We start from the raw sequence: 21,517 nt of genomic DNA on the forward strand, positions 1-21,517 counted from the left end.
CCCTCCTGCCATCCAACCTGAGCTTAAGGTCTGTGTGGAGGACATGAGGAGAGTCTTCAAAAAACAGAGGACTAGGAAAGCCTCAGGCCCAGACGGCATCTCATCTGCTTGTTTAAAAGCCGGCGCTGACCAACTGGCATACGGCATACGTAATGCGTTCTCTCCCCACTGCTCTTCTCACTGTACACTAATGACTGCACTTCTAAAAACCCCACTGTCAAGCTCCTGAAATTTGCAGACGACACCACTGTCATCGGTCTCATCCGAAACGGTGACGAGCCTGCTTGCAGACTGGAGGTTGAACAGCTGGCTGTCTGGTACAGTTATAACAAACTTGAGCTGAACACGCTCAAAACAGTGGAGATGATCCCTGACTTCAGGAGGAACAGCCCAGCACTCCCCCCACTCACCATCATGAACAGCACTGTGGAAGCAGTGGAGTCATCTCTCAGGATCTGAAGTGGGACAATCACATTGACTCCATTGTGAAAAAAAGCCCAGCAGAGACTGTACTTCCTTCGCCAGCTTAGGAAGTTCAACTTGCCATAGGAGCTGCTGATTTAGTTCTACTCAGCCGTCATTGAGTCTGTCTTATGCACTTCCATCACTGTCTGGTTTGGTTCAGCTACCAGATCAGACATCAGGAGACTACAACGGACAGTCCGGACTGCGGAGAGGATTACTGGTGCCCCCTGCCAAACCTCCAGGACCTGTACTCTTCCAGAATGAGGAAGAGAGCAGGTAAAAATCATCACAGACTCCACTCACCCTGGACACCACCTGTTTGAACTGTTACCGTCAAGACAGCGACTCAGATCACTGGCCACAAGAACATCTCGGCACAGGAACAGTTTCTTCCCACAGGCCATTTCCCTCCTCAACAGTTAACACTCCTCCCAAGGCATATGCCTTAAGTGCAATACTCCCACTGTTTAGTGCAATACCCTACAACTCAAGTGATACTTATATGTAGATTTATTTATTTATAATATTCAAAACACTATAAATATGTTCATAATCTGTAAATCTTAAAATGTCTATTCTGACTAAACCCAACTGTGATACTTTTATTCTCATATATTTATATTTTTATTTTTTTATTCTTATAATTTGTAGTATAATGTTTCTTGTTGTATTTGTATTTGTATATGTCCACTGGAAGCCTCAGTACTAAAACAAATTCCTTGTGTGTGCAAGCACACTTGGCAATAAAGCTCTTTCTGATTCGGATTCTGATTTATTATTTTTTTCTTCTTTATTATTCCGTCAAAAGTTTGTCGCTCTGCTCCCGCAGCTTTTGTCACGGACCCACGAATGAGGCATCAAATCGTGCGGAATACTGAGGAATGGTGTGCTATGACTTTTAAAAGCGATCAGGGGTACAATGTTCATCCCAGGGGCGGAAAAGCAGCCGCAAAATCTCAGAGACTTAACATTGCAACAAACTTTGACGAGTCATAGGTCAGAGATTTCGCAGAAACATGTAATTTACCCCATTTGAAGTGGCTGGCGGGCTCTGTAGGAACATACCTCACAAAAAGTTGCAGCCCTGGGGGGCAGGAGCTGCCCAAAGTTATACCATAGCATGCGTTTTTCCTACTAAATTGCATAGGGATTTTGTATTGAACATAGCTCTGGATCACAGTGTCTACACTGGGGGCGGGCTCATTTTACTCAGACGACCAATCAGTCTCTCAGGATCATTGTGAAGCTATCAAGCCACGCCCTAGCAACCATTTAGAGCACCTTAGCAACAAGTTCCATAGACTTCCATTGAAAGAGATCAAAGGGATATCTCTGGATAGAAGTGTCATAGACATACGAGGGTGGTCTCGTTTGACTTGGGGCGGCAAATAGCCAATTATGAATCACCTCAACACTTTCTGGCCACGCCCTAGCAACCATTGTTGAGCACCTTAGCAACCAAAATCCAAAGAGGGATATCTTCCATTCTAAAGTGAAAGTGAAAGTGACGGCCAAGTATGGTAACCCATACTTGGAATTTGACCTCTGCATTTACCCATCCAAGTAAGTGCACACACATTAGGAGCAGAGTAGTGAGTAGTGAAGACACACACACTGCAAACGTGGATACACACACCCAGAGCAGCGGGCAGCCTTGAGTGGCGCCCAGGGAGTGATTGGGGGTTAGGTGCCTTGCTCAAGGACACCTCAATCATATTCCTGCCGGTACTGGAATTGAACCAGCAACCTTTGGGTCACCAGTCCAACTCTGTTACCATTAGGCCATGACTGCCCCATTCTGAATGTCACAGAGGCATGGGAGTTGGTTTATATCATTCATAGTGACAAGAAGCCTTTGGAGTTTCATCACTGGCAGCTGCCAAGCAACTGGCTGCCATAGCAACCAAACAGAGTACCCTAGCAACCGTTTAGCAAGACCTATATCTCTGTATCAGAACATCATATAGAGATGGGGGTTGGCTCGTTTGTTTCGGTTGGGAAACAGTCTGTAAATATCACCATGGTAACTGTGTATTCAGATGATCTCTGACGAGGTGATGATGGTATAAAATATCTGCTCAAACTGAACTTTTCCAAGTTCCAAAAGGTAACAAAATATGATTTATTTTATTATTCTGTAATTTTTACTCCAATATCAGGAGAGTTGTGTATTACCACGACAGGTAGAGATCGATCCGTGTTAAATATAGATCTTGGTCACTAAAGACCAGAATATGCAATAATGATTAGTGAAACATTCATGTATTTAAGGGTTAACCAGTAAAGGTACAGTATTGTTTACTGATAGTCCACGATATCTAATACTAATTGAATAGTGAGTGAGTGAGAAATAAAATGCAGCTCCCAACTCCCATTCAAGATTTCTCTGTTAGCTTTCCAATGTGAATGATTTCAATTTAAGCCACATGTGTTAGGAAATCACAATCTTCCTATGATTTATGGACATACTGATTATAGCTCTCCATTTTATTCTCTTCTTCTTTACTCTATCACCTCTGGCTAACATGCAATACACTGCAGCAGATGAAGTTAGTCATTTTACAGTTGTTCCCAACAGTCTCCACATGCTGGTCCTTTGGCTATGAGCTCTCACATGTCCCTGCTGGAACACAAGACAATGGTTGAGTCCAAGCCTCTTCAGCAGAAACCTGCTTCTGGCTAGGTGTCTGGCAACCCTGCTGTTGACAAGCTTCTCCCTAAACACTAACCCTCCCCTATCCAGAACCAGTGAATTTTAACAGGGCTAAAAAACAACAACAACTATTGAGTAGAACTGACATAAATGTATAAGTAAAAAGAAAGGCTGTTGGGTTATTTTAAAAACAGTAAACAGGTGCTTTGTGATGAATCAGAAATGCTTCTCTCTCATGTGCCAAGTCTTTGACGATTGGATAGCATAGGAGCTAGGCACACAACAAAATCCAAAACATTTCCTTTTTTAACTGTGACATGCCTTTTGAATGCAAATTGGTATAATTTTAGTACGAAAAAAAAAAAATCAAAGTGACACTGGCCATGTGTTTTTGATCATGGCCCATGAAAGAGGCCTTGACAAAATATAAATCATAAGACTTTTTAAACTTTTTACATTTTAAAAAGTTTAAAATATAGGATTTATATATAGGATAAGTCATGGATGTGGAAAAAAAATGTGTTAGTTTTAGAGGGGGGCGGGAAACTAACATTACTATACTACAAATATACCTTGCCATTTCATGCACTTGGGATCAATGAATTACATGTAATCGCCAAAACAAAACAATGAAATTACTATGATGGTCCTCTTTCCCCGTATGTACAATATTTGTCAAAAAGGAACAAGATAATTTAAAGTAAATTTAGATCAACCGTAATCCAATTGATAGCAATTTTACTGTTTAATTTTTAACAGAATAATTAGTAAAATAAGTACCCGAATAATTTCATAATGAATATATTGTATTTGGATGTTATTTTAACCCTCTAGGCGCCACGGTCGAGTTTACTCGACAAGATCGCGCACTGAATAAAACGGCCGATTTTTTTCAAATTGGGTGTCAAATTTCGTTTGACCTCCCCTCCACTGGATGGCAGACATGTCATGCTTCACCCCCGAGTCAAAAAAACGTAATGTTTCTATACAAAATGTTCGAGTTAGAGCGCATTGAATCAGTGCGATCCAAAGCGGAGCTAGTGTGCGAGTGAGCCATGTTATCGGAGCCTCTCCGCAATCGCGGCGACAGTAGTGTGGTGGAGACTTTGTCTAATACCACTTGGTATGTTAGACGAGGTCGAAGTATTCATAGGACAGTTAGGAGGCAAAGTGGAGGCAGGGTGAGGAGTCGCAATGACAATGACAGTAGTCCGAGCTGTGCACACTCGGCGCGCGAGTGCGAGGCAGATCTGGCCGCGCTGCTCGTATCATCTCACTCATGATCTGTGCCTTGCCGTGGCGAGTGAGTGTTTGAACTAAACAGGTCTTGTCTACTTGTGTTTGTATGTCATATGAATAATATATATGTGCCCCACACATGGAATCAGAGTGCCTACTGTATTTAGTAAATGGAAAATCTCTAAAGCAAAAGGCCAACCACTACATGCATTCGGTTTGTTTCTACCATTTTTTAGTAATGATTTACAGTTTGTTTACTACTTACTATATACCTGAGCATTCAGTATTGTGCAATATAGCATACAGAAGGTGATGGACATTTTGGGGGAAAGAAGTGCTGCATTTTATCATTTAAACGTGACTTTTCATGAAAATTCTATAATCCAGGATTGCTGCCACCATATGACGTCATAATATGCAAATTAGATGGTAAAATGTAATCCCTACATAAACGTTGGTTCATCTTTAATATTTCTCTAATTTACAGAAAGTCTCTATCTTTTATCACTTTTAATATATAGACTTTTGAAATTAAGATGTCAAAATTGGACGTTTTAGGAAAAAACCTCTGTCGCCTAAAGGGTTAAGCTAAGTTTTGCTATACATATAGACGTGCATTGACTGTGGCATGAATGTTTTATGTACTGGTTGCCCACGTCCTGCACTTAGAAAAATGTAATTCATTTACTGCGAGAATGAGAAATCTGCACAGGTTGGTGACTGCTTAATTTCAAAACTAAAATTAATATTTTACATTTTTTTTCTGCCCTTAAAGGGTTGGCATCCATAATGAAGTCGTCAATCAGGCAGTCTTGGATCCCCCATTTTTGCTCCCTCAAAGTCACTGTATGTCATTCTCAATGGGTTTGTTCAATCAGGAGGCCTGACAGCTGAAAGAAAGAGAAACACTTCTTACAAAAAGAACCCCTACTCAACTGCCAGCCATTTAAGGAAAATATGAGCTGTAAATTTGGAGCTGTAAATTTGGCTGGGAAGCTGTCAGCATTTCAAATGCACCCACGTCCCAGATATCACGGTGAAGAAAGGGATACATTATGTAAAATGTGATCAAGGTCTATCAGGAAATTTTATAACTCATACAGACATTTGCTTCTCTCAAAGTGAACTTTTGAATCGGTTTGGTCATAAAGCAGACCTTTGGTTAACATGATGCCCATTTATGTATTTAGCCTATATGTAATCCAGTAAAACTTCCTTTCCTGATGTTGAGCTAATGGAAGAGGGTTATTACGGGACAATGCAGACTCAGCACTTTGGATAGAAACTTAATTCCATCATATAATTAGGAAAAAAAGCAAACTTGAAGGTCTGCGAGAATCCATTTCGGTAAATGTCAATTTTCCTGTTAATCAGTCAATGCACTGATTTGTGTTTACCCTTACTTAGATGATGTTGTCATATTGACAGGACAGAAAAAAATTACTTTGGCATTAACGAAAATCCGTCAGCTCCAACCGTCTTGTTAGAGAGATGCCTTACTTTTCAAGAACCTGCATTTAGCTCACCTAGCCTAAAAGTAATTAATAACTGTGATTCTTTTTATGCTGGAACAGTATATCTGGAAGCAGGAAGATGATATCTGTAGACTCAGAAGACAGGTTGTAAATCTAGTAAGTCTTCAGCTCTGGCCAGTTCCTGAGAGGCTCCACACGACATTGCAGAGTACCTTGTTTGGCTAGACTAGATGGGGTGGTCGATCGGTGGTAACAGGATGCAGGTCTCTCCGCTTTCAAACAGTGGGCTGGTTTTGTGGTCAGGTTCAATTGGGTAATCAATCGCCAATTTTGCTGGCCCTCATATAAGATGATCCAGAGAGCATATAATCAACACACTGAGTGATGAGCGACAACTGAAATTTCCCTCATGTTCTCTTTCCGTATACTGTCATATATTGCTTGTACAAATATCATAAAATGTATGCTACCTGATGCAATGAAAAATGTAGCAGCTGTCATAATGTTGTAAGTTTATATTTCAATGTAACTTTAGATGTGCCAGACAGAAAACTGCCATGTTCACCTGCTCAAACTACAACTAAAGTTCATCATGAGATCAAAAGTGAACCCTTATTTTCTTAATGCATATTAGTAGTCATTATTTGTTCTTCCTATACTGTAATTCAATTCTCTTTGCTGAAATGCAATGTTACCCCAGCTTTAAGCCAAATGACTTCAGATCTGCCACCAGTTTGGTCACCAACACTCGCTACCGATATCTTGTACTATATATTTTTTCTTGTTTGATAAGTCATACAGAAGTTTTCTCCCACCACTACTACTACTACAAAACAAACTCTACGACCACACTGAGTACATTATTATTTTTTATCTCAAGTGGAATATAAGTGTTTTTTTATTAATTTTTTACTATTCTGTTTTATTCTAAACATTGTTTTTTACTTTTTAAAATACATGTTTTTTATTTGAATTTTGTATGGAAATATTAATGTAATACTTTGCAGTTTATGCAGGGAAAATATTAAAGGTAGCTAGAAGGCTATTATTTGGGATCTGCATTGAATTGATGTGCTGAATCACTCTCACAGAAATGCACATTTATCTTAATTTCTGGTATTTTTTTATTTATACTACAGTGACAGACTGTAGACAGACAAAAAAAACTATCAATGAAATTATAGCTATACTTACAGAGACACAAGCATATTTTGTGTCCTTTGAGATTTTCTTGACTGAGAGCAAACCATTAAATAATCAAGCAAAGAAAAAGTCTCGGGTTACGTATGTAACCCTTGTTCCCTGAGAAAAGGAACGAGACACTGCGTCGGTTACGACACTAGGGGAACGCCCTTCAGCGTAGCGCGTCTGAGTTTATTAATGAAATCGAATCCAATCCTATTTGCGTTGCGTGATTGCGTAGCGTGTGACGGCATAAGCGGATGTATACAAAAGCACGCTGGCACACAGAAATGTCAGCTTTTGCTATGAAGCAAGTGCTCCAGGCGGGGTGAGGTGTGGCGAACCAACACAGTGTCTCGTTCCCTTTCTCAGGGAACAAGGGTTACATGCGTAACCCAAGACGTTCCCTTTCGAGGGAACTCAAACTGCGTCGGTTAAGACACAAGGGGAACGAGATACCCACTATACCACAACGAACCCTGCTCATCCTAGTGTGAAGCTGTCTTCAGGCACAACCTAGGACGAAAGCACTCGTGCACCGGGTGTAGAGGGAAGGTCCAGACTGTAAAACCTCATGAATGTGTGCGGAGTGGCCCAGCCAGCCGCCTCACATATGTCATGTATAGAAACCCCTGAAAGGAGGGCTCTAGAGGATGTTATGCCTCTGGTGGAGTGAGCCCTCACGGCCATAGGTGAAGGCAAATTGCGCACCTGATAGGCCAAGGAAATAGTCTGAACAATCCAGTTGATGATGGTCTGCTTAGAGGCGGGAAGCCCCTTTTTGGGCGAACCAAAGCACACCAGCAACTGGTCCGACTTCCGCCATGAGGAGGACCTGTGGATATAACACCGCAGTGCTCTGACAGGGCAGAGCAGATGAAATCTCTCCTCATCCGCCGTCACATGAGGTGGAGGATGAAATGCCTGCAGAAATAGGCCGTGCCACATTAGATGGTACCTTGGGTAAATAGCCGGGCCTGGGATGAAAGATGGCCTTAATGTTGCCGGGAGCAAACTCCAGGCAACCCATCGAAATAGAGAGTGCCTGGAGATCTCCTACCCTCCTCAGAGAAGTAATGGCCAACAAAAAGACCACCTTAAACGAAAGGTTCTTGGCCTCAGCCGACTCCAGTGGTTCGAAGGGGCCTCGGCCAGCCCTTCGAGAACCACTGCCAGGTCCCAAGAGGGAACCCTGGTGCGAGTCGCAGGTCTCATCCTCCAGGCTCCACGGAGGAAACGAAAGACCAAGTGATGCCTCCCCAGAGGACCAGCACTCAGAGGAGCGTGGAATGCCGCAATGGCAGCCACATAAACCTTGAGTGTGGACGGGGTAAGCCCGGCAGAAAAGCGGTCTTGGAGAAACTCCAGTACTGAAGCCACTGGGCAGTGAACTGGGTCCAAATCACGCTCTCTGCACCAAATGGAAAAAACATTCCACTTAAGGCCGTATAACTTCCTCGTGGAGGGGGCTCTGGAAGTGAGTATAGTTTCAACCAGTTCTGCTGACTGGCCGGCTTCTAGGTACTGTGCCCCCTCAGGGGCCAGACCCACAGTTTCCACAGCTCGGGCCGAGGGTGAAGAACTGAGTCCCCCGCCTGAGACATCAGGTCCCTCCTCAGAGGGATCTGCCATGGCGGGCCTGCCAGAAGCAGGATGATGTCCGAGAACCATACTCGGGCCGGCCAAAACGGGGCTACTAATAGTAGGCTGACCCCATCTCGACGGAGCTTCTCCAGAACTGCTGGGGGCTGAGCGATCGGGGGAAAAGCGTACAGACGCAGCCTCGGCCACGTGTGCACGATGGCATCCAACCCCAGCGGGGCTGGATGTGTGAGGGAGAACCACAGTGAACAGTGTGTCGTCTCTCGAGACGCAAAGAGGTCCACTGGGCCGAACCTCTCGCATATCAACTCCACTGTCTCGGGGTGGAGTCTCCATTCCCCGGGCCTCAGCCCCTGCCTCGACAGAACGTCTGCTCCTTGGTTCTGGTCCCCTGGGACATACATCGCCCTGAGAGACGACAGTCTCCGCTGGGACCACAGGAGGATCTGATGCACCAGTTTGCACAGAGGGCGCGACCTCAGACCTCCCTGTCGGTTTAAATAGGACACCACTGACGTATTGTCGGTTCTCACGAAAACATGGTGACCATGGAGGTCTGGCAGAAAACTCCTCAGAGCTCGGAAAACCGCCAACATTTCCAGGCAATTTATGTGCCAGGAGGAATGATGGTCCTGCCAGAGACCTCTCGTAAAGCGGCCGTCTATGACCGCGCCCCAACCCGTGAGGGAGGCGTCTGTCGAAATAATAATTCAACGACATAACGCTCCCAACCTGGGACCCTGGGACAGAAACCAAGCCTTCTTCCATATTGATAGGGAACGAAGGCACCTGTGTGTAAGCCTTATCATACGTAACAGATTTCCCCTCGGGGAAAACCCCTTGGCTTTCAACCACCACTGCAAGGCTCTCATGTGTAGCAGGCCAGAAGGTATCACACTGGATGCTGCTGCCATGAGACCCAACACTCTTTGGAAGTGTTTCACTGTGATGGTGTTGCCTAGCTTCACCCTGGCTAGTGTAGTCAATATGGACTCGATGCGTGCGGGAGACATTTGTGCCTGCATTGTTGTCGAGTCCCACACCACCCCCAAAAACGTAGTCCGGGTGTCAACACGCTCTTTTTTGTGTTGAGCCTCAACCCCAAGCGCTGAATGTGGCCAAGGACGACATCTCGATGCCGAAATGCCAACTCTCGAGAATGGGCCAAGATAAGCCAGTCGTCGATGTAGTTCAGCACATGGATGCCCTATAGCCTCAGTGGGGCCAAAGCTGCATCCATACACTTGGTGAATATGCGAGGGGAGAGTGCTAGGCCAAATGTAAGAACCCGATATTGGTATGCTTCGCCCCCGAAAGCAAACCTCAGGAACCTCCTGTGATACGGAAGGAGGGAGACGTGAAAGTATGCGTCCTTTAGATCTATCGTGACAAACCAATCCTCGGATTGGATATGACTCACGATGATGGGAATGGTTAGCATCTTGAACCTGAACCTCCTCAGAGACCAGTTCAAGTGCCTCGGATCTAAAATTGGACGCAACCCTCCTTCCTTCTTGGGAACTATGAAGTACCGGCTGTAGAACCGGGACTCCCTGACTGGTGGGGGAACACGCTATATGGCCCCTTTTTCCAGCAGCAAGTGAACTTCCTCTTCCAACACCAGACCCTGCTCTATGTGCACTGAAATCCAGACCACCCCGTTGAATTTTGGTGGGCGGACCTGGAACTGCAGTCTTTACCCAGTTTCCACAGTGCGCAGGACCCATGTTCGTGAAATGTTCGTGAGGTTTTGCCATGCCTCTGCAAAATTCACAAAGGGAACCAGCCCCTCGGGGCTGGTGTCCAGTGTTTTGTGCAAGTCCTTGACGGCACCCTGAAGCGGAAGACCGGCAGGGAAAAACCGACAACGACTCACAGTGTGTGAACCCGAACACTGACTGACTGCAAGCCTTTGGGGCAGACAGACCAGTGTGTGCTCGCTGGCGTCAGTATCTCGCCGTCTCTGACGCTTCGGGACATGCTAGCTCCCAGGGAGCACACACTGGTCTGTCTGCCCCAAAGGCTTCCCTGATGGCCCGGCGAGAGAGGGGACCACAATCGCTCTCTCTCGGGGGAGATCCGTCTTCTCAGGAGGCTGCGGTAACGAGCGACGTCTAGAGTCCAAAGCTCTTTGAGAGGGACCTCTAGAAGGGACCATCGCCTTTTGTGCCTGACGGTAAGAGGAACTGGAAGCTGGCTGCGGCCGTTCCCTAGCAGCCACCTTCCTGGACCTTGAACTGTGAGGGAGATACCGTTTTAAAGTTTTGCTCTGTTTTTTAGCATCCTGGAACCTGTCAACAACAGCATTTACAGCCTCACTAAACAGACCTGAGGCTGAAACAGGTGCATCAAGGAGGAAGGCCCTGTCCTTCTCCTTAATGCCAGACAGGCTGAGCCACAGATGTCTTTCCGTAGTTACCAGGGCTGACATTGCACGGGCCGTCTCCTTGGCAACCCGGAGCGACAAATCTGTGGCTCTACAAAGCTCGGCGATATCACCAGGTGAGGGACTCTCGCCTTGGTCCATGTCCCTCAACAGATCAGCTTGGTAGGCCTCCAAAATGGCCATAGTGTGCAGGCTCGCACCAGCTCGACCTGCCGCCATATACGCCCTTCCCATCAAAGCAGATGTGGTGCGACAAGGCTTAGAAGGCAGCGCCGGTGTCTTCAGGGATGACACAAGTTCGGGTGAAAGGTAGCTAGCTAACGCTTCCTCAACCTGAGGCATCATCCCATATCTTCCTTCCCAAAGAAGACACACACAATTTGTGTGTGTCCCCAGCCATAAGATAGCATGAGCATGGGAACACACATTTCTTAAACTGTTCACTTGCCATAATGAGTAAGCTTGAAAAGACAGGACAAACAACACCAAATAAGACTCACGGTTTCAACACAGATCGCTTGCTGAATAGCAAAAAGCTGACATTTCTGTGTGCCGGCGTGCTTTTGTATACATCCACTTATGCCGTCACACGGTACGTCATCACGCAACGGCAATAGGATTGGATTCGATTTGATTAATAAATTCAGACGCGCTACGCTGAAGGGTGTTCCCCTTGTGTCGTAACCGACGCAGTTCGAGTTCCCTCAAAAGGGAAAACAGGGAAAGGGTTCTGTAAAAGTAAAGGAGATTGAGGTAATTGTTGCACTCAATAAATGTAACATCACTAATAACTTAATGCACAACATCAGGTACTCTACCTCCTCCCAAAATAGCAGACAATTTCAGTAACGGCTTACACATATATTATTAAAATTAGGAGAGTTAAAATAATGTTTAGTGAAGCTTTATTCAAGCATCAACTGCAACAACATCAACAAAACAGCATAGACTAAAAAACTGATCTTGGGATTTAATAATCAATATTGAGGTCTTTAAAGTTAAGATTTGAACGATTTGGGGATATCCAAAGTTACCTCACATCATCCTCACTTCTCTCTGACATTTCTCCACAGCATGTGTTTGGGGCACAAGTTGAGATTCTGACAGGCAGTTGAAGTGGAGAAGAGACGCGCAGGTGATATTCTCCATCCAGTTTCACTTTTCTCAATATCATAGATAAGCAAATGTATGTATGATATCATACCATTATATAGTATATCGTTTTTTATTTTTTTATTTGTGTCAATTCAGCCCCACTTCACTTAATGTCAAAATATTCAAAATCAAAACAGGATTCAATGGAAGTTATCAAAAATAACTTTGAGAAATGGACCCACACTGTAAAAACTAAAGGTGCCTCAAATATCCTGTTGCATACTCAAGGAACTTCAAAATGTAATATAAGTGCCTCAAAGCTCTTTCTCCTATAGTAGGGTTACTGGTGGAGCACTGACATTTTTTGCGGTTCTTGCTGGAAATTTGAAGTACTTTGGGGGAAATTAGAGGAACTCAAATTCTAAAAAAGGGTTATTGTAAGATCTTTTAACATTTAAGTGGTTCCTGGAAGATCTCGTATGTTAAAGCCAGTATCTGGAGTAACCCAATGGTTCTGTGAGGCCAGAATAATATTATTATTATTATCCTATTGTAACATGACCCACAAGGGGTAAATAATCAGGCGCAAGGCGGTTGTGCAGTTTCCATCAATAGGCACATTTTTATTCAAATAATTTAACAGTTAAAGAAAATAAGTCCTTAAAAGCAAATACCCACAAAATAATAAATGAAAACTAGAAACAAAAAAACAAAAACAACAACCCACAAATGGCCACAGGTTACCTATATCGTGAAGGCAGTAGTCTTGAAAGTGCTCTCACGACAGCAAAACTCACAGCAATCACACTGCAACCCTAAAGGTAAAAATACAAATAAAGTGACCAACATCACGCGATCCCAGCCACCTCACCACCGCCATCCATTCAGTGAGGGTAACCAAGCAGCCATCATTGGGTTAAAAAGAAATCTACAAAAGGAAAGAAAAACGAATTAACTGTGGGTAATGCCAGTAGGACAAGCAAGTCAGCACCATTAGACCATCACTCTTATTTTACGGTCAAGGGTTTTCCCACTTGATCCAGCATCAGACAAAATAATAAATAAACCAAAGAAAATTCAATCTAAAGTAAACGGTAACCGTGCATCCCTCAAACATCCAATATTTCTGACTGACGCTCAGGCAACAATCAGTCAGGCAATAATCCGGCAAAAACACTCCTAAATGGTATGTAACATATGCTCAGCTCTCCATGACGTTAACATAACTGCTTATCTGCTACAATCCTTCAGAAGGGCTCAATCTTTGAAGATTTAAATGTGCCGCCTCCACAACACACACGACATCCACAACACACGGTCAAGGAAGGGAAGTGAGGGAGCAAACAAACCTCACTACTTCCTTATATAGCGCTGGGGCTGATGGGACTTGCAGTGCCCCAACCCTGTCCCATTACATATTCTTAAGTTTGATTCAGTAGGCTTACATTTAGGCTTATTTAGTGTATGCCAATTTTATTGATTAATTTAAACCTTAAACAACAACAATAATAATAATAATAATAATAATAATAATAATAATAATAATAATGTGAAAGATGAAGAAGCATGATGAAAAAAGTTGTATTCTGTCACGAAACTGCTGATATTCCTCTGCTGTCATTGCTTCATTGATCCTCGCGCTGTCAGCGCGCAACAAAGCTCAGCTGATCATCATTGGATTTGAAAGTAACTGCTCCTCTCATCAAAGCTTCAGTCGTTTGTTCGGCTCTCCGTTACAAGGTTTGTGAACTCGCCAACGAAATATAAAGACAGAGTCTGCTCACTATATATTCAAACACATACATATATAAACTAAAAGTATTATACATTACTATGTTTTTACAGTTTACCACTCGTTTATTGCACAGTATGTGCCTGCACTGCTAGACTTTTCTGTAATTTCTACAGTTATTTACTTTAAATTACCCAGTATTATACTGCTATTTCTCTTTACAATAACTGTGGTTCCCATTGCATCATGGGAATTTTCTGTGACGTCAAACACCACATACAGAGACTTACTGTATTTTTTAAATTTGCTGTATACTACTGTATTTAACGTAACGGTCTCTCTGACTGGCACCATTCCATCGTGCTTTTCATTTCCTAATTTCTGCCTTCTGCCGCGTGTAGCTTTATAACAGTCAGAGGCTTTCTATATTGGACACACTGAAGCGACCGGACCATTACTGCAAAATGCAAACATGTTTGTCCCTTGTCAGAAATAGCGCGAGCGCTTGGACCCTAGTACCGTACGTCAGAACACTATACACTGTCTGGGATTTGTCGTGTTGCGTCGGAGTATCCAGTGTAATATCACTGGGTTCTGTCTTTTGTTGGACCGCGCCATTCGTGTCTGGCCCGGGGAAGAGACGGAATTCACTTCACCGAGAGAGTGACCAGAAAGCAAGGTAAAAAAACATTCTGTGTGTGTTGACAGGTTTGTGCACCCTAGTTTAACATTAACGTTATAGCCTACTCGTCAACATGGCAGTAACGAACTTTACCACGGTAAACTGCGCTAACGTTTCATTTTACAGACTTTGTTAGATTATTGAATTGAATTGTTAGCTTATTGAATTGTTATAATACGCCAAGGAGCAACGCTTAGTTTACATTAACATTAAATTAACTAATGTGAAATTCTGTCTTGGTTGTAGGCAGCCAATGTTGGCCTACTGTTGAGAAAATAACATTGTATGTTGGCTAACAAGTTTCTATGTTCTAGCACCTTTCTAGTTTTAGTATTAATTTGCAAACTATAACATATTATATATTTATTTTTTTTAATGGAATTTGATATTTACTGCAATTTTGTATGTGTTTAAAAAGGCAACTGCAACAAAGCGCCAATTCACGCCAGTGATGTCTTGCAAGATTCCTGAGGTAAGCCTACACTGTAATTGAAATCATATTTTTAAAAATAGCCTATATTTTGACATAAGTTTGCTAAAATTATTAGCATTATGTGATAAGTGCTTTGGAGCCACTTGTGCAGGTAGCATATCTTATAAAATCTCTATAGTATAAAATTGGCTAACTTTATATCAAATAGGCTAAATGACCTTTGCATCATGTCTAACATTATATTTATTACACAGCGATTTAACCAATCAGAAGATGGATCATTTTGAATGAATGTTCAGTCTCACCAGATTAAATGTATCCAGGTAAGCATTGCAGTAAAACTCTCACTAATTCATTCAAACCGAATCTAGCATTTTAACAACTCAAGTTTATATATATTTTTACATTATTTTGATATTTTATTAGGTAGAAGACTCTACCATTGCAGTCCCACCTGACCAGGGAGGTACTAGTATCAGCGCACAGGTGGGTTAACTACTGGAAGGAGAACGATCATGACTCAGTGATTTCTTGCATGTGTCTTACTGTGTGTTTGTCTCAAACAGGAACCCCTTCACTGCAGACAAGCTGAAATGGGCTAAAACATCGATTTCAGTCTTTCTCTCTATGGATCTCAGCATTTTTGGACAGAATTTAGAATATGTAAGTATTCATATTTAATCTGGCATAATTTAATTTAGTTAATCTGAAATGTTTGAAAACACATAAAATGCTGTTTACAAATATATATTATTAAGTTTTAGTAAATAATAATAAAAATGTTTAAAAAAAACTTATATGGAATTTTCTCCTCTCTCTCTCTCTCTCTCTCTCTCTCTCTCTCTCTCTCTCTCTCTCTCTCTCTCTCTCTCTCTCTCTCTCTCTGTTTTATATAGTGTTGGAACTGGGATCTCCTCTGAAGGACTAAGTACATTTGTGTTTGTGGACATGCATACAGACCAGGGAACATTCTGATGTTGTCAGTCAAGTTCTGAACAGGAACCAATCTTTGGAGAAGTTCATTTATTCACAGAGGTGGACAAAAACATGGTGTTGGCTTTTTAAAGATTATTTTGATGATGACTTTTACTCCTATGCTGTGGAAAAGATGGAGGAGTAGACAGTCAGACAGACATTGATAATAATAATAAATCTTTCTTGAGCATCAAAGAGACTTCAAAAACATTAGGACACTTACAGTAAATATTTATTTTGGCCACCAGTGTACATGAATCCAACAAATCTTTGGAAATAATTATTTTGAGGGCAGGGTTATGTGTCATGTATTGTGAAAAGAACTGCGTTTTGCCCTGTGTTGGACATTTCCTTTTTGACTGCTTAGTGTATTTATATTCTGCAGTTTTATCAATGTAATGGGTGCTATTTCATTATAATAATTGTATAAGCTAAACAACCAATGCCTCTACAATCATTTTGTCAAATGCTAATGTTTTGTTTAGGATTTTATGTACTTTTTTAACAATGTGTGCAGTGATGGACAGAACATAATGTGTTAATTTAACATGTTTACACATCTTTGTGCTAACCTTTCTGACATATTTACTTTGTTAAAATTAACACAAAACCCTAAACTCAACCATTAATGTGTAAAAATTTAACACATAATTTCCAGCATTGGCAGTGTTTATTTTGTGATGTATAAGAAATATTTAAATAAATAAAAAAAAATGTTTTTTTTGTAATCATTTTGTCTAATTGATTTGAATGTCAGTAGTACTTATGTAGGATGAAAATAAAAATTATTTTTTTTTAAAATTATGAAATCTAATTTATAGTTACAATTACAGTACCATTAAAGTTACTGTAAAACTGAAATACGGTATGGTACTGTAAATCTTAATTACATTAACTTACTGGCAACAGTGTTGCCAGTAAGTTACTGTAAAAAACCCTTGAAAAGTCTGACAGTGTGTGGTATGAAGGTTTTAGCCGCAATGCTAACTAATCTAATGAACTAATGTAACGTTACAAATGGAAATCATTGACTTATTGTCTTGGATTGTTTTAGTCATTCAATTCAACGTATTATGAACAACTGTGTCTTCAAATTGCTTATATAACTAATTAATAGCTGATTCATGTCATTGGCGTTTGTTATAATAACACAAGTGGCTAATATAGTTTGGTCTGTTTTTGTTTACTTACTACAGGTTCCCTCATTCTCTCAAATACCATTTTAAAGCCCTTTACTGGCCAATAAATATTATGTTGTGAATGGATATAATCACCTTTGTTCTTCTGTTTCCCCAGAACAACCAGTAGGCCTACATTTCTAAAATAATCTGAAAATTTCAGAGGCAACATTGAATTAGAGTAAGTTACCTCCACCACATGGAAGTACTTTATTATGAACGTTTCTGTGTGAAATACTTTTTTATACTTAATCATTTGCATTTGAATATAATACATTTGAACTCTGGATTTTAACTTCAAGTTTAGTCTTTTTAGACAAAAAAGCTATCATATGGCTTCAGAAGACTTACAACACAATGCATGAGTTATTTGTACTTCATATTTTTAGGATATTTTCTGGGACATGTTTGGAGCTGAACAGAATATTTATCCATTTTTACATAAATCGTTGCATTGAATTGAACTAGACAAGTCTACATAAGAATGGTTTCATGAATGATTTACATTTTTTTTCTGCCTGTGTTTCATGCAGTGAAAGCCCATACAGAGATGTAATATATGTCAATATATGTAAATTACATAATGTCACTGCCCATGTATGTCTGCTGCCTATATGAGAATATATGCAAAATTCATTTAAAACACATAGATGTATATGAAACATATATTTCAAAATATAGCAAAAATGGCCGTTTTCATGTAAGTGCCATACATTTTCCCATGCACATACATGTTAAATATATGTAAGACGCATATATGTATGCATTTTTGTACTTATTTCAATGCATCAGTATCACATGCATGTATGTTTACATACATTTATTAAATATGTGAGAAACAAATATGTATGTCACATATTTAAACTTAATGTTGTCCACATATGCGAGAAACCAATACTATACTGTAATATATGCAGATATATGGTACAGTATCATAAAGCCTATGGATGAACTCAAATATTTTCTTCACATGTTTGCACACATAAATGTTCATATATGTTGCAGGCATATATTGTGTTAGATAAGTCAAATATATGTATAGATATATGTCATGCTATTTAAAATATAAGTACATATATATGGCCATATATCACATTTTTGTATGGGAGTGAACGGTAACTAGGGTTGCATTATGCCTGAGATCTGCTTTTGGGTTCCACAGACAGAAAGTCAAACAGGTTTGGAATGTCACAAGGCTGAGGAAATTATTTTAAGTTCACCACTATCACTTTAATAACATTACTAACAGTAATTTTTGTTCTTTGCAGGAACCTTGGTAAGCTGTAGACCTCCTGTAGACCTGAGAATCATTAAAGTGCCTGGACCGTCCACCAGAAAAGAGGAAAAATAAACAGAAAACGAGGCTGCTGCGCCTTTTCACTTTTCTAACTCATTAATTACCTCACATGTCTCTTGTGAAAATGTTATTACTGATTGCATTTTATGTTGCAGCAAGTAAAGGTACGGTCACATTTGTGAATTTCATGAAATTACACAGGCAAAAATGTCCATTGACCATTGTCAGCAGTGTAGTGACACAGTTCACACAGGAGTCACCTTCAAGCAGCTTTCTGTTGGTCAAATCCAACAAATTCCAGTTACCAACTTGATCCCATAGTGAAATTTTTGACCACACACAAAATTGCTGATCGTGTGGATTCTTATTGAAATGACTGGACTTCACCAGTCATTTCATTTCCTTCTCTGTTGGCCTCTAGTCAGTTAACGTAGTGTGATTGCGTAGAGCCACGTCACACGTAGGCTCACTATTGGCCGACGCTGGTCATGTGTGTGATGCGTGTGACGTACAACACAGAAGAACTGCGCTGTTAAACTAGTGAACTGACTCGAGGCCCACAGAGAAGGAAATGAATAGTTGAAATAAAGTCGTTATTTTTGGGGTTTTTTGCACACAAAAAGTATTCTCGTCGTTTGATAAACTTCAGATTGATCCACTGAAGTCACTTGGACTATTTTAACGATGTCTTTAATAACTTTTCGGGGAACAAGTGTCAATTCCTTAAGAAGTCTATGGAGGAGTGATCCAGCTCTCAGATTTACAGCACAATGATTTACAGATATTAATCTATTACTAGCTTTTTTCCCAAGTGCATGGAAGTGTATTTATTAAAATTGATCTAAAATATGTAATAATTCTTATTTTGTATTTGGTTCAGTTCGTTTATTATAATATAAGTTAAAGCTCCAGTAGGTAGCTTTTGTAAACAAATATTTATTAAAACTGTCATTATTTCCTGAAAGTAGAATATGAGACAGATAATCTGTGAAAAAAATCAAGCTCCTCTGGCTCCTCCCTGTGGTCCTACTGCCATTTGCAGAAATACACCGCTCCCGGTCAGAAACAACCAATCAGAGCCAGGAGGAATGCCTTAGCAGTGTCAATCACGCTCGTGTACACGCTGATCACCCCTCTCTTGCACAGCAACTCTCCTGTTCAAACTCTTTCATCCAAATGAACGAATCTTTTTTCGAGTCATTTCGTTCATTCAACGAATGAAATGACTCGAAAAAAGATTTGTTCATTTTGATCGTTTCACTAGATAAGGCCCTTATTCATCGTCTGGTATCGTTTAAAACCCTTTGAAGCTGCGCTGAAACTGTCATTTGTTCCTCGAAACGTTTGTGTCCTATTGAAGTCCATTATATGGAGAAAAAGCCTGGAATGTTTTCATCAAAAACCTTAATTTCTTTTCGACTGAAGAAAGAAAGACATGGACATCTTGGATGACATGGTGTCAGGGTAATAAGCACAGGAAGCAAGATGCAAGTGAAACAGTTTATTATAAATGAAGTAGATGGTAGTAAGTCCAGAGATGACAGGTTAGTGGCGCAGGGACCCCGATGGTCAGATGAAACTGGTGAAGACAGTGCAGCGGTGCGGTGAGAGAATCCAGTGACGAGAAATAATCCAAACGAAATCCACAGGAACATGAACAGGAACAAGGAAGGTACAGGACTCGAGACGTAGACTGGAACACAACACCGGGAAACCACAAACAACGATCTGACAAAGTAGATGAGAAGGTGATGAGTATATATACACATGATGAGATGAGCTGCAGCTGTTGACGGGAGTGATGAGTGATTGCTGATTATGTTAATGAGTGGGCACGCCCACCTAATCAGTACACACACACACACACACAACAACAGAAACACGAGACAAAAAGGAGACATAGGATTTATGAACCGTGACACATGGGGGTGACTAAATTATCAGCAAAAGTTTTTTTTTAAAGTGAACTAATCCTTTAACGTTATCTTAGTAGCTATAACTTATAGAAAGAGTGCAACCTTATAAAGTTACATGTATTGCAAAATACATAATGATTTGAGGACCAAGTTTGTAGTCAAAGTATGGGCAGGCCATAGTCAATGTAAAGCATATTGTTGATGTTTCGTCCCTATTAGTGAATATTCCATAACTGTTTATAATCCGCCGTCATCGGTGGTCCTGCTCACTAGCCTGCGCGTTCACGGCAGGCTCCGCTGTGGGGGAGGAGCTGTGGAGGGAGGGCTGTAGTGTAGCAGAGAGCAAGGGGGTTGGACCTGTAAGTTGTGCTTGTTCAAATTTTCAGGCTAAGTCAACATTTTCTCAAAACTTCCTACTGCAGCTTTAATGGTAACTATAGTAAAAACATGAAATTAAATTAAAAAAAGAAAGAAATTTGGTTCCTGGAGGCAGCCAAAGTGGTTCCACACAGTGCCTAATATAAGAGTTCCTCAGGAAACCTATGTGGTTCCTCAAAGAACCATCCCTTTTTAAAGGGTGCCTAGAGGATCTACAGACGGTTACGCCGGTGTGGCAAAGTGAAGAACCCCAAAAGGTTCCTCCAGGCACCTTTTAGTTTTATACTGCAGGGTGAAATATAGAATGCTTAGAATATTTAGATATAATATTTGAAGCATATGCTTGGGATGTTGTTCCTTTAGTACTGTTAAATGTGTCAAAATGTGTTAAATATTGAACCACTGAAAGACTTGCTGTAATTGTCTTTTGGAATTCAAGTATTCCAATTGGTGTCCTACAGAGGGTGAGGAACAGCAGGGTGTCAGAATACTGAGAAGAGGTGGGAATGACATTTGAAGTATGTACACGAGGCCAGATCATCCCAGCACAAAATGTTCAATATAACACAGCCTACATTTCACAGGTCTAGATGTACTATCTATTCCAAATAATAGCACCTATTTCCAGCCAAATGTAAGTGTGAAAATATGTGAGAAGGTTTGGGAAGAGGTCAGGTGAAACTGCAAAAACCCCAAAACTTTGTTGCACAGCCATTTCCCATCCCTGTGTCCTTGAAAGGTGTGAGACAGACAAAAGCATCTTCTTCAGTTTACAGGACTCTATTGTAGCGTGAGGTGTTTGCTGAAACATAATATCATTTAGAGGGGA

At 41.1% G+C, this 21,517-nt stretch overlaps 1 long non-coding RNA gene across 2 annotated transcripts in view; it reads left to right on the top strand.

Moving 5' to 3' along the window:
• Positions 1-15,626, top strand: part of LOC143737605 (uncharacterized) — a 114,126-nt gene extending 98,500 nt beyond the window's left edge. The window contains exons 1-3 of one of the 2 annotated variants that reach the window (XR_013203676.1): positions 15,197-15,267; positions 15,371-15,430; positions 15,511-15,626. This is a non-coding gene — a long non-coding RNA (uncharacterized LOC143737605). Of the gene's footprint in view, positions 1-15,196; positions 15,268-15,370; positions 15,431-15,510 lie in introns of those variants that run through there. The other variant, XR_013203677.1, reaches the window with a different exon arrangement.
• The last annotated feature ends 5,891 nt before the right edge of the window (positions 15,627-21,517 follow it).

Source organism: Siphateles boraxobius, unplaced genomic scaffold (assembly GCF_051911475.1).
Source record: "Siphateles boraxobius isolate OS27281-9 unplaced genomic scaffold, OSU_SipBor_1 130, whole genome shotgun sequence".
NCBI classification, from domain to species: Eukaryota; Metazoa; Chordata; class Actinopteri; order Cypriniformes; family Leuciscidae; genus Siphateles; species Siphateles boraxobius.